This window comes from Odocoileus virginianus, chromosome 4, assembly GCF_023699985.2.
Source record: "Odocoileus virginianus isolate 20LAN1187 ecotype Illinois chromosome 4, Ovbor_1.2, whole genome shotgun sequence".
Classification (NCBI taxonomy): domain Eukaryota; kingdom Metazoa; phylum Chordata; class Mammalia; order Artiodactyla; family Cervidae; genus Odocoileus; species Odocoileus virginianus.
Window position 1 is genome coordinate 60,281,715 of NC_069677.1, and position 14,295 is coordinate 60,296,009.

The 14,295-nt window shown below is 39.1% G+C and overlaps 1 long non-coding RNA gene across 1 annotated transcript; it reads left to right on the plus strand.

Moving 5' to 3' along the window:
- Positions 1-565: 565 nt before the first annotated feature.
- Positions 566-11,882, plus strand: LOC110137355 (uncharacterized). The gene is made up of 5 exons (XR_002313918.2): positions 566-1,890; positions 2,662-2,735; positions 8,359-8,545; positions 8,694-8,818; positions 11,572-11,882. It is a non-coding gene; the product is annotated as an uncharacterized lncRNA (long non-coding RNA).
- Positions 11,883-14,295: the final 2,413 nt, after the last annotated feature.

The window sequence follows — 14,295 nt, forward strand, 5'->3', positions numbered from 1 at the left end:
TTATCCAACATTCAAATAAAGAAATAGATATATAACCTAATGTGAGACTATTAATTTGTCTGCAAATACTGAGAGGTTGAATGTTGAGTACCAATGTAGCCTCTTTATAAGGGATTCTCAAGGTTAGTTTTGACCTTAGTGATCCTCACTTAGGCTGAAGACTTCAGACCAAAATCCTCCAGAGATGTACCACCAAAAGAGTTGACACAATGTAAATATGAATTTCATGTCCCCCCAACATCCATCCTATCACAGTGAACTTTCACCCTGTCATATTATCATGGTGCTTCTCTTATTTTATCCTCTGTTTTAGACTCCTTCACATGGGAGATCATAGCTATTTGGTCCTTCTAGTATTCTCTTGGCCAGAATCTCCCATTACATCTGTACTCTTTAGATTTCTGTCAGAAATTTTATGGCTTCAAGATCTCCTCCTTCAATTAAAAATAAAAATTTAACTCTAAAAAAAAAGGTCACCTGTGCCTGCACAAGAAGCTAACATCGAAACTCACTTTTGTGACATGCAGTAAATTCTCACATAGAACATACGCTCTGAGCTCCAAATTCCACTTGGCTTCTGTATCACTGAGGGCTTCCCTGTGGCTCAGCTGGTAAACAATCTGCCTGCAATGCAGGAGACCTGGGTTCGACCCCTGGGTTAGAAATATCCCTGAAGAAGGGAAAGGCTACCCACTCGTGTTCTGGCCTGGAGAATTTCATGGACTGTACAGTCCATGGGTTCACAAAGAGTCAGACACGACTGAGGAACTTTCATTTTTCCGTATCACTAAAATTATCTGAACTACATCTAATGAGTAAGTTGTTGTTCAGTCAATCAGTCATGTCCGACTCTTTGTGACTCCATAGATTGCAGCACGCCAGGCTTCCCTGTCCTTCACTATCTCCTGGAATTTGCTCAAACTCATGTCCATTGAGTTGGTGATGCCGTCCAGCCATCTCATCCTTTGAAATCCCCTTCTCTTCCTGCCTTCAATCTTTTAGAGCATCAGGGTCTTTTCTAATGAGTCAGCTCTTTGCATCAGGTGGTCAACATTTTCATAATAAGGCCAAAGTTTCAGCTTCAGCATCAGTGCTTCCAATGAATATTCAGGATTGATTTCCTTTAGAATTGACTGGTTGGATCTCCTTGCAGTCCAAGGGACTCTAAAGAGTCTTCTCCAACACCACAGTTCAAAAGCCAGTAACTATTCATCCTTAAATTCCAGGATACTTTTCCGAATTATTTTTACAGCTTCCAGGCAAAAGTATGAAAGTATCTAGCCCCCAAAGGAAATTTCATCTCCCTCAACTAAGATTTCCAGTTGTCAGCCTCCTATTACAGCAAGCAGCAAAACCTACTTATGAAAAACATATGTAAGAGAATACAATATTTTATTTCTTTGGTGAAGGCTTCTTATTGATTGGTCCTGAGGGTACAAGAATGGATGATATTTATGTGCTGCTCTCTAGAAGTCATAATAGAAAAGAGCAAAGCAGATTGTAAAACTTTATTTCAAACGTTTAAGTGATATAATGGAGGCATGGGAAAGGTACCCTGGGAGTCTAGACAAAAAAGGAACCTATAGAGCTTAAAGGAATTTGTGGTAACATAGCAGTGACACAGTGAGCAGGGTCTTAAGGGAAGAGGGTGACTTTTGCCAAACAAGGAGTGAGGAGCATCTCTGCACAGGGCAGAGGCAAACGGGTGGAGATGTAAACGGGCAGTTTACAGTGGGATTAGCACAGACAGAGCGAGACTGAAACCTGAGTCCAAGAGACAGGAGTGGTGGGAATCCATCACCACCACACGGATCACAAGATACAGACCCCTAAGACTGCAGAGTGTTTATCCAAAACAGACATCTGAAAGCTGAAAAAAGATGTAATAATGTGAGTATTCTGACAGAAATGTACAGGATGAATCCAGTAGGAGAAACAAGATGATCTGTTTCTATAATCGAAGTAAGAGATATTAACAGCTTTTACTAAAGTAATTAGTCATCAAAATACAAACAGATGTTAGGAAACAAACTTAGGGTTACCAGGGAGGAAAGGGGCGGGGAGCAGACGGGAAACTGGGATTGACGTGTGCACCCTACTGTATGTGAGATGGGTAACTGATCAGCACCTGCAGGTTAGTGCAGGGAGCTCTAGTCACTGCTCTGTGAGGACTCACCCGGGACTGAATCTAAGAAGAGCACATGTCCATGTGTTTGTGTAACTGGTTGACTTTGCTCTATAGCAGGAACTAACACAGCTTTGCACATCAGCTATATACACTATACACACACACACACACACACACACACACACACACACACACATATATATATTCCAACAAAACTAATAAAAACACATACTTAGTAGATTATGGAACAGGATCAACAGAAATTTAGAGCTAATTTTATCTGGGAAGTGAAAGGAATGAATGAATTCAGCATTACTCAGAATGTTTGTAGAGAGGTGTGGTGGTTTACTTGCTAAATTGCACCCAACTCTTGAGACCCCATGAACTGTAGCCCCCTAGGTGCCTCTGTCCATGGGATTTTCCAGGCAAGAATACTGGAGTTGGTTGCCACCTCCTTCTCCAGGGAATCTTCCCAACCCAGGGATAAGACCTGGGTCAGATCCTGTAAATAATAATTTTGCTTCCTAACAAAGGAGAACACATCTGGGAAGGAAGAAAATGAAAGAATGAAAATAAAGAGAGAGATTTCAACTTGTAAAACATCCAGGTAAAGATATATATCCAGTACGTAGTTGGAATGTTCTCATGAGTTTATTTTCAATATTGCACATTACAGATATTAGAAAAAATATAATACTAAGTTGGAATTTAAATGCTTACTTGTGTTTTCCACACAAAATGCTCTGCAAAAAATAACATGTGTAAATTACTCATGACAGTTGCTATACCAGTTCAAACAGTAAAAAATCTGAAAAGTTTATATTTAATTAGAGTTACTCTTTCCTTGAAAGACATTATATTTTCTAAAGTCTTGTTCCATAGAACAATGGTAACTTTATAAGTGTCCAGGGCAATTAGTAAGCAGTTAGAAGATTGTCTTGAACAAGTAAAAAGTCCCAGAAATTCTGATTAGTTTACCCTAAATGTAAGATTAATAAAATAACTCTAAGCAATTATATAATGTCATTAGCATTGTCAGTACTGGTCAAGTTCTCTACATTTTATGTCTTTGCTAAATTTATGGCAAATTCCTAAAGGGTAATATGACAGGGAAGCCATAATATAGAGGTTCTATGAGTCAAGATGAGCTAAGTTACATTGTGGTAAAACATGAGTATTTCTAAATCTTAGTTGCTTAAGCACAGTTAAATATATTCTCTCACCCATACAAACTCCATTTTGGGTCAATAGATATTGTTCTCCCTTTGAAAACATATAAATAAAAATTCAAGCCAACCCCTATGATAATTTGAAATTTGCCATCTCAATATGTGTAGCTTTCTATGTTTCCTTGGTGGGAAGAAGAAAGAGCAAAGAAAAACCCTGTAACAGGTACTAACAGAAGTAACTCATCTCTCCCCCTAACTTCCTGTTGCACATGGTCATGTGACAAGATCATATGGTCATAACCCAACTACAACAGATTTTGGTAAGTATAGAGCCACACATGGATATTTAATAAGCATTATTTGTGTCTGTCATAGAGACAATCACAGGTGAACACAGGGTTACTTACAGGAACTAGGGAGTATCAGAAATCTGAGCTCTTTAGTCACCAGAGATTCAGTCCATTCTTTTAGAAACACTTTTAAAAGAGCATCAGGTGATAAGACTCCAAAGGAATCTTGTTCAATTCAAGGAACAAGAATCCAACTTGTTCATATTTTATCATTTCCAAATATTACATTCATGGGATTTTTAGAATGAGAAAGAGAGTATTTAATCTGCTCATTTAAGTATGAAGGAAACTTTAATTCACAAGAAAAAAATGAAGAACTTACCCTGAGTCACAAAGTAGTTTAGTGGAAGAGATAAAATGAGCGCCAGTAATCATTTTCACTACACAGGATCCCCTTAGAAGAGCCACTGATTCTCTATCTGAAAACACAAAATTCTAGTGTTAGTAGAAATTACAGCCAAGACTATCTGACATAAGTTAGTTCAGTCGCTCTGTCGTGTCACTCTTTGCGACCACATGAACTGCAGCACGCCAGGCCTCCCTGTCCATCACCAGCTCCCGGAGTCCACCCAAACCCATGTCCATCAAGTTGATTATGCCATCCAACCATCTCATCCTCTGTCGTCCCCTTCTCCTCCTGCCTTCAATCTTTCTCAGAATCAGGGTCTTTTCCAATGAGTTAGTTCTTTGCATCACCTGGGCAAAGTATTGGAGTTTCAGCTTTAGCATCAGTCCTTCCAATGAACACCCAGGACTGATTTCCTTTAGGATGGACTGGTTGGATCTCCTTGCAGTCCAAGGGACTCTCAAGAGTCTTCTCCAACGCCACAGTTCAAAAGCATCAATTCTTCGGTATTCAGCTTTCTTCATAGTCCAACTCTCACATCCATACATGACTACTGGAAAAACCATAGCTTTGACTAGATGGACCTTTGTTGGCAAAGTAATGTCTCTGCTTTTTAATATGCTACCTAGGTTGGTCATAACTTTTCTTCCAAGGAGCAAGCATCTTTTAATTTCATGGCTGCAGTCACCATCTGCAGTGATTTGGGAGCCTCCCCCCACAAAAAAAATAAACTCTGCCACTGTTTCCACTGTTACCCCATCTATTTGCCATGAAGTGATGGGACCAAATGCCATGATCTTAGCTTTCTGAATCTTGAGCTTTAAGCTAACTTTTCCACTCTCCTCTTTCATGTTCAAGAGGCTCTTTAGTTCTTCACTTTCTGCCATAAGGGTGGTGTCATCTGCATATCTCAGGTTATTGATATTTCTCCCGGCAATCTTGATTCCAGCTTGTGCTTCATCCAGCCCAGCATTTCTCATGATGTACTCTGCATATAAGTTAAATAAGCAGGGTGACAATATACAGCCTTGACGTACTCCTTTTCCTATTTGGAACCAGTCTGTTGGTCCATGTCCAGTTCTAACAGTTGCTTCCTGACCTGCATACAGATTTCTCAAGAGGCAGGTCAGGTGGTCTGGTATTCCCATCTCTTTCAGAATTTTCTGGCATCACAATGTATAAAAATTTGCCTTTTATATCATTATTGTTTGAGTTGACATTCATGGTTATTTCCTAAAACATTTATCAAGGAAGAAGAATCAAAGAATTAAATAACCCAATTACTCTTACATGCAAGTGATCAACTCTGATAGTCCAGTAAATCTTATTCATGAATTAGACTTGAACATTCGGCCTCTAAATACTTCCTCTGACACTTACATAATAAATTCACCTAATCATTTATGCAATTAATGACTCATGTGGCAATCATTTGTAGGTATGTATGTGTCTTCAATGTCTTAATACTTACAAATTAAGAATAAAACAGCTCCCCCAGAATTTTACTTTATGATGATGAAGTCAGAGCCAATAATATGCTGAGAAGAACCCGAACCGTGAAATCAGGAGATTCTCATTCTAAACCTGCTTCTATCACTGGCCTTTAATCAAATTCTACAGTCTGCCTTGAGTTGGATTCCTCTACAGAAGGAAAGATGAGTGGACCTGGAGAACCCCATCCTGAACAAATAGACTTAGCACTCCACCCTACAGTTCCCATTCTCAATTCTTAGACATCACATTCTGTACCATCTTTTAAACACCACTCTCTTTTGAGTTAACTCTAATAAATGTTTATACAAATCAGAGATTTCTTGACACAAATAAAAATAAAACACTTGATTTTAATGGTTTCCTACTAAGAAAAAAGTAAATATAGCAAAATACCAGGAAAAATCACTTTCTTTCTCTCTCCCTCCTCCCTTCCCTCCTTCTTTCCCTCTTTTCTTTCTTCCATCTGTCTTTTTCCCCTTTCTCTGTCTCCCTCTTTCTTTCCCTCTATCATTTATTCATCATCTTGTTTCACTACTGACATCAAGTGTGCTCTTAAAAGTACATGGAATTTAATTTGTATAAAAGACCATGAGAAAGCAAAACAACTTAGGATTTCCATTAAATCATTGTGAAACATCACTTGCAGAAAAATTTACTTCTAGAATTTCCCTTAGGATATAACTTGGGACAAGTTCAGTGACTTAGACACAATGATGTACTCTTCAACTTCTTTTATAACATGAAAAAATGTGGTATATTTACACAATGGAGTTCTATTCAGCCGCCTAAGATAATTATATTAAAATATTTTATGGCTTGTAAAATACTCTTGATTTGTTTGGTAGTTAACAAAAACATTAATATTAGAAGCATTATATGCAATTTGATAACATTTAAAATATATATATACATACACACCTGAAAAGAGAAACATCAAAACTTTAAGGGTATAAATTTCTGGATGAGAGATTAAATTTACTTTTAATTTGTGTTTTTTGTACATTTATATTAGAAATATGTAGTATATCTGCAATTGAAAAAAACTAACTCAAATATCAAAATGGAGCTTTACAAAAATATGTCATAGATTTAATTTTGGAATAATATTTATAGAACTGTGACATAAAATGCACATCATAAAACAAAAAACACAGCAACTAAAAAATTATTGAACTCTACTAGAAAAGTGAAAAAAAATAAAAACCTCTTAGAAAATATTTCTCAAAAGAAATACTATTGGCACCTTCAGTGGTATGATTCTTCCAGGGGCTGAGCTATCCCAAAAATACAGGACATGTAGCACTCCTGGCTCCCACTCACCAAATGCCAGTAAGTTTTACTCGCTCAGTCGTGTCTGACTGTTTGCAATCCCATGGACTGTAGCCCGCCAGGCTCCTCTGTCCATGGGATTCTCCAGGCAAGAATTCTGGAGTGGGTTGCCAGTCTCCAGGGGATCTTCCCGACCCAGGGATCGAACCCAGGTCTCCCACATTACCAGCAGACTTTAACCTCTGAGCCCCCAGGGAAGCCCACAAACGCCAGTGGCAGACTCCAATAGTAGAGATTGATCCAATGCCCTCAGGGCTTTCCCGGGGGCTCGGGGTAAAGACTCCGCCCACCATTGCGGACTGGATTGGATTCCTGGTCGGAAATCTCACTTGCCCGTGCACCACAGCTATCGAGCCTGTGCTCTAGAGCCCGGGAGCTGCAACTACTGAAGCCTGTGCATCCGAGAGCCCGTCCACAGCATGAGAAACTGCTGTGAGAGAGACCCACGCTGCAGAGCAGCCCCTCCCGACACGACGGGGGAAGAGCCCCGCAGCAGTGGAGACCCACGGTGCACAGACAAATGCCTCACTATTTCTAAATGCTCAAGGCTTAAGAACCATGGCTAGAAGATGCCTGTACCAATGAAAGACAGCCAACTGGCTATATTTATGAACAGGTTTGCCAGTAAGGTGCCCCCATAACATGGTAGTAGGTATTAAAGATAAAAATAACTCCCAACTGATTTTTTTTTTCTGCCCAGGGTCCTTGGGTTAGAGCATGATTCCAGGAAAACTGATACATGTCTACTATCCTTACCCTCCATTAGTTCTGAGCCTTAGGTTTTAATTAAATTGCTTCCCACAATTCCCTCTATGACCTTGGAGGTCACTTAACTTCACTCTCCTGGTATCACTTTGCTGAATCTTTTCCAAATGAGGCTAATGAAAATTCCAGCTCTAAAATTCCAGTGTTAATTGGTTTATAGTCTCATTCATGAATATATTCATAATTTTTACCAGGAGCTACAAAGAGGCAAAATAAGCAATAACCTGGACTCTCAAAGTCACATAAGAGCTTATGTATTCAGCTTATCTAAGAGAGTCCATTGAGTAAATTCTTAACTGTCTGTCTGCCATTGATATCAGAATAAAAAATGGTTGATGAGCAGATTCCAATTTTAAGAAAATTGGACTCAGAGATGTGGGAGTAAAAAAGATCCAAATGATAGAAAAATCATGATACATTCAAATCAACTAGTTTAGAACAAATTGAACTTTCAAAAACTGGAATCTCTAATGACAATCCATTATCTAATCGACATTGCCCTAGATGTCTTCATATTAGTGGCCTTATCACATGAGCGCTTGGTATTTCTATGACTATACTCAACACCATTATTTCTAAAATGCTTTCCTTTCTCACTAAACTGTAAGTGCTGAGAGAGGAGCTTGGCTCTGGATGGAATATGATTATTTAACTCCTAATCTCAACAGCTTTAGGTGCTTTTTCTTGCCAAGCATCTTGACTGTTTCATTGTGTCTGACTTTATGTATAATCTGTTTGTGACCTCCTCATTTACCCCTGCTTCCCACTTTATTTTAGGATTCTTAGTGCAGGCGTTGATAGTGAAGAGCTGCTGAGATGGTGAAGCAAGCCTCCTGTGAGACAACAGCGGCAGTGTCGGCCCCGAGTCCCTCATCCATGCCGGTCCTCTCAGCGGACGTTCCTGGTCTGGCCATTTCACACGGAGGGCGACTGCTGGTTCTACCCTACTGGAAACTTGAGAGGGGTACCATCTTGTTAAATCCTTCTCCATTTCTCTCTCCCCTAAAAAGAAGTTCACAGCTTGATGCTAATACCTTTGCTCTGTGTTTTTCTTCTTGTCAGTGTTTAGTCATTAAGTAGTGTCCATCTCTTGACTCTTTGTGACCCCACAGACTGTAGCAGCCAGGCTCCTCTGTCCGTGGGATTCTCCAGGCAAGAAGACTGCAGTGGGTTGCCACTTCCTTCTCCCGGGGATCGTCTCAACCCAGGGATCAAACTCAGGTCTCCTGCTTGGCAGGTAGATTCTTCACCACTGAGCCACCTGGAAAGCCCCCATTTAATTATACTTAAAATGTTACTATGATTCCTTTTTTAAACTTCAGACAAAGTGCTTTGTCATACCAAAATAATATATTTCATTTTGAGGTCAGAAGCACTTTTACTTAGAAAGATTTTTTGTTATTTATTTTACTTTCATAAATAGAATAAATTTTTCATATTAAGTAAAGTTTTATTTACTAAAGGAATTTATGTATGATGGATTTTTAAAAATTAGAAAATCTTTATATAATAGGAACAATATTTATATATAAGTTCTATTACTTCTATCACAAAATCTCACTTATCACATTAAAGATTTTTTTTTAATCTACCCTTTAAAGTAAAAATTTTGCTCTTATAAAGATGTCTTAGGATATATCAATCAGTGATTTTTATGAAAGGTATGTATTTTTTCAGGTAGCTTATTCTCAAATAAAACTACTCACATAGTTATTGGAATTTGGAGTAAATGGAAGAATAATTTGATGTTGCTTTTGGGGAATTTAGAAAAGAGTTCTGGATAAGTTTTGAGACATCAGAATAACTCAGAAAACCAAAAATACAGAATCTATCTGAGTGAACTGCTCACATTAGTCTTGACTTCTCCATGTCAGTTAGAAGGACAGAAAGGTATCAGGAAGAGACAGCAGACAGCAAATAGCCACACTCCCATTAGCATCCCACTCATTGTGCGATTATGAAATTTGCTTTGTGTAACATAAGTGTTATGCCTTTAAAAAGACACCATATCAAAAAGTGTGCACAGGAGATATCAAAAAGTAACACAGGAGATATTAAGTAAAATAAACAGAAAAACTATGCATTCCATAGAATGCTTACACTCATTTGTAGCAACCAAAGACAAGGACATTGAACTATCTTTTCCCCAACAACTTGCAGCCTTAGTTTTAGGAATGCAGCGGAGTGAAACAGAATTTGCTGTTGAGGCTGCGTTCCTCCGTGTAACGTGGGCAGAGAGCACCCCCTACCCTCTCCTGATTAAATAGCACCCCTGGCCAGGAAGAAAGGAGATACTGGCTCCATGTGGATATTTTGCTCAGAAAATCAGAAGGGATTTGTCTATAAGGTTCATTACCTCTTGGCCTCTATTGGCAATAACCCATATTCAGGAGGCCAGCATTGTGACACCCTCAAAGGAACTCCCTGAAGGAGGCAAAGTCTAGAAGGAGAATACCTGCTCTGAAGTTTCCCACCTTCCCTGAACTGAATCTGCACAGCCACCCCAGGAGGGGAGAATGCAGCTTTGAAAAATAACACCTTTGTTATTCCAAGTGTTAGAGATGAAGCTGAGTTTTCAGATGGCCTCAAGGTTTGTGCACCCTTCACCAAACACAGATGGAAACTGGACTCTTTGAACTGCTTTGAAAATCTGTTACTAAGTATTGCTGTGGGTCTGTGAAGCAGCCATTGCTAACTTCTGACTGCCTGCAATTTTTATGGCTGCATGATGACAAGGGATAAAATAGCTTCATTTTAGAAATAAATGGCTTATATGCCGGGATGGAAAACCCACCGATTAAGCAAGATTTAATCTTAACTATGGCAATTTGAAATGGTGGTCCTTAAAGACTGGCTGCAATATTTGCATTATAAATAACACTTGCATTATAGAACATGCTGCTAATATTAACCTATTCACACTGTTCTCCTGAATATTTTTACTTTTTATGGTTTCAGTACTTTTTTCTGAAGACATTAATATATATAAAGATGGATATCATTTATTTTATATATCAACGATTGGCATTACATTTTTTCAAACTTTGTAAATTCCATCAGAATATATTGACTCTTTGAATCTAAATCAGAAACACTTGCTGTTGTAAGTCAATGTCATGCTCTGGGTTACATAGTGGTTCCATGAAAAATAGCTTATATGTTTAACACCACAGTTTTCATTTGCCTATATTAGGAACAACCATTCAATATAAACCACTGCAAAATGACAATCTTGAATCACATTTAAGCCAGTAGAATTTACAATGTACTATCCATCAGAGTCCGTTCCACATGCAGCATATACCAAGTTAGGTTGTTCTTGTTTTTTCCCTTCAAAGAAAACTGAGCTACTGGGAGAAGCAATCTAGACATTTCTACAAACTAGTGGAAGGCTGTGAGAACTACAGCTGCTTGTTCTTAAGGATAAAATAAGGTTCGCCCACACAACACACACATTAAACTCTATGTTCTCAATGGAGTTTTATTACGATTTTATAAACACTAAAAGTTGCACAAGTACACCCAGTGTGTGTTCATGTCTGGACCAAAGAGCAACTATCCCTTAGGGTAGCAATGCCACATTCAGGAAGTTTTAAGGTTGCTATGGAGACATTAACTTAGCTGTTTTATGTACAACTTTTTTTATGGTAGGAGTTACATTATGATATACATTTTATAAGAACATATGCTTTAGCCACAGCAGGCTGCCTCCTTGGAGCCTGGCAAGGATAGCTTTGTGGCCCCTACCCCACTTCAGGATGCACATCAGCAGAACTGAGCAGACTCAGTAATCTCTTCCCTGGACTTACTGAATTTTTTTTTTTCCTTCAAAAAAAAAAAAAAAAACAAACAAAAACTTGATGTATATATGGAGACCAGGAATCTGAGCTTCCTTGCAACCTCCATACCCCAAGGTTCACTGAGTGACTGTATAATTCTGGCATGCACAATCTTTATTTCTAATTCTTTATTTCATCCTTCCTACCACAGGTATTACTTACAGTGAGAGGAAAAACCCTCACATCATGAGAGTTTACAATCTCTCCATCTTCCTTGAGTTTAAAATGCTGTGTAATTCAAAGGTGGCACTGAAATTTCAATGATGTTTCAAGAAGGGGTTTGTGGAACTATTACCAGTATCTCATAATAACTACCTGATGGAAGAAAAAGAAAGATAACCTGGAACTAAACAGAAGAAAGTGCAGAAATGAGAGAAAGCCTTGTCACCTGGTTTTCTTCCAATCTATTATTTTGTTGATGATGAAGCCAAGAAGATGTGTAAGAAAAACCCCATTCCTGTTCTTGAGATAAAAAAAAACAAACAACTGAATGGAAAAAGAAACTATATGACTGCCTTGCTGGTGTCCCTGCGTTATTCTTAAAAAATACTCTCAGAAAGTATAGGGCAAGTATGATGATACAGAACTGATGGCATCTCCAAGTGACTAGACTTGCATAATAACTTAAGATCACTCTAAATTCAATCTAGGTTCATTATTTTAGAACTGCAAATTGTGCCGAGGGCTAGAAGTAAAATGATTAGAGCATAGTCTTTGCCAGGGCCACCCTGTGTGATGGTGTTGTTTGTGAACATCCTTGAGACTCCCAAGCCAAGGATGGAAGTGGGGCTGTAATAAGGCCACGTTCTGCTCACCAAGCCACAGCCTCACAAGGTGCTGCCTACCCAGCAGGAATGGGATGGAGAATACATTAAAAAAAAAAAATCTTCATACGAACCAGGGACGCCTTTTTTAATTCATACTCTGTCACTCTACACATGCTCTCTGGCCTCAATGTAGCTCCAAGAATACTGACTGGTTATGTCAGGCCCCAGAACTGGATTGGATACCTAATTTTCCATGGAAGAGGCAAGCTGCCAGCAGCTGTATATAACTTTTTTTTTTTTTGCTTTTTATTTTTATTTTTTCCATTTATTTTTATTAGTTGGAGGCTAATTACTTTACATCATTGCAGTGGTTTTTGTTATACATTGACATGAATCAGCCATGGATTTACATGTATTCCCCATCCCGGTCCCCCCTCCCACCTCCCTCTCCACCCGATCCGTCTGGGTCTTCCCAGTGCACCAGGCCCGAGCACTTGTCTCATGCATCCAACCTGGGCTGGTGATCTCTTTCACCCTAGATAATATACATGTTTCGATGCTGTTCTCTTGAAACATCCCACCCTCGCCTTCTCCCACAGAGTCCACAAGTCTGTTCTATATAACTTTTTAATCTTAGTCCTCAAAAGAAAGAGAGGTCTTTCTCAGGACCAGCGTGGTGTGGTCCCCGCGCTCCCCCACCGTCTGCGCTCACCCTCCCTCGCGCCGCCTCTGCTCCTCGCCGGCCCCAGGGGTCACTGCCCTTCCCGGCCTCCGCCTGGAGCACGCCCCCCGCACGGCTGCCCTGCGCCTCCTTTCCTCGCTCTGTGCCGGAGCTCAGCCATCTCCGCACCTGGAGAGCCTTGCCGGCAGGTCTGCCTAACAGGGAGCAACCTCTCTGCTAATCCCCAAGCACGTTGCAATGGTGGGCCCCTTATGGTTCCTAAGTTTTCTTCATTTAACTTACCATTCCCTACATACACTACAAATTTAATTAGTGGTCTATTTATAGTCTGTCTTCAGAAACATGAATCTAAGTTTCAGAAAGCAGAACTTTTTGCTTATTTTGTTTCCTGCATTATCTCTACCTTTGCCAACTCTGGGATGCCACCAGTGATCTAATCTGTCATCAGCCCATCTGGGTAGACTTGTCTTAGGGTTTACCCCCTTCATCTCCTCTCCAGACATATTAAATAAAAGTCAACATGTACTAGAAGGAACTCCACTCCCATCATTTAATCAACATTTAAAAATTTAAGTAATGTATTCTTTTCTGAAGAAAAAAAAATTTGAATACATTATGTAAAATATGAAAGAGTTCCTTTAAAAGTGATTTATGGTGATACAGGAGCTTATTCCTGTCTACCTCAAAAATCAAGGTTCTTATTGTCCCTGCATCAGTTAGGAATTCTCTTAGGCTACACAAAATAGCACCATTATGCAATGGGAAATGTGTATCAGGAGCTACCCTTTCCTCCAGCAAGAGCTTTTGACGCTGACAGTCTAAGACAAACACAGCCATTCAACAACAGCTTCAATGCTTCACTACTTTCACTTTTCTTCTCCTCATTCTTGGCTGTATCTCTCACCCTCACGGTGATAACATAATGTATTCCCCATCATTTTCCATCACTGACATCATATTTTAGGCAGGAAAGTTAAGTTGTGGTGAGGTCAATAATACAATCCAGTAAAGTCTGACCATTTTTAAGAAGATTTTCCAGAATTTTGTCCAGAAACTCCTACATATATCCCATCGGGAGCCAGAAAAGTGTAACTTTTTGAGGAATGAAATTCTACCTCCATTTAAGTCAGGTTTTGGTGGTAAGAAAGAAACAATGAATAATGAGTCGAAAACTAGTACATAATCCATCATTGTTCCTACAAGAGGGTGGTAGATATCAGATTATCAACCAACAGGTCTGCTAAAGTGAAAAAAAGGAGAATGCTTTCTCCACAAAAATTCTCTCAAAAAAAAATTCAATCTTCATCTGGTCTTATTATACAGTGTAATTTTTCTGGCAGCATCATACACAAAGGATTATTCTAAATCATTAATAAAAAGACAAATATCATAATAGAAAAAAAGGACCAAGGGATATGACACTTGC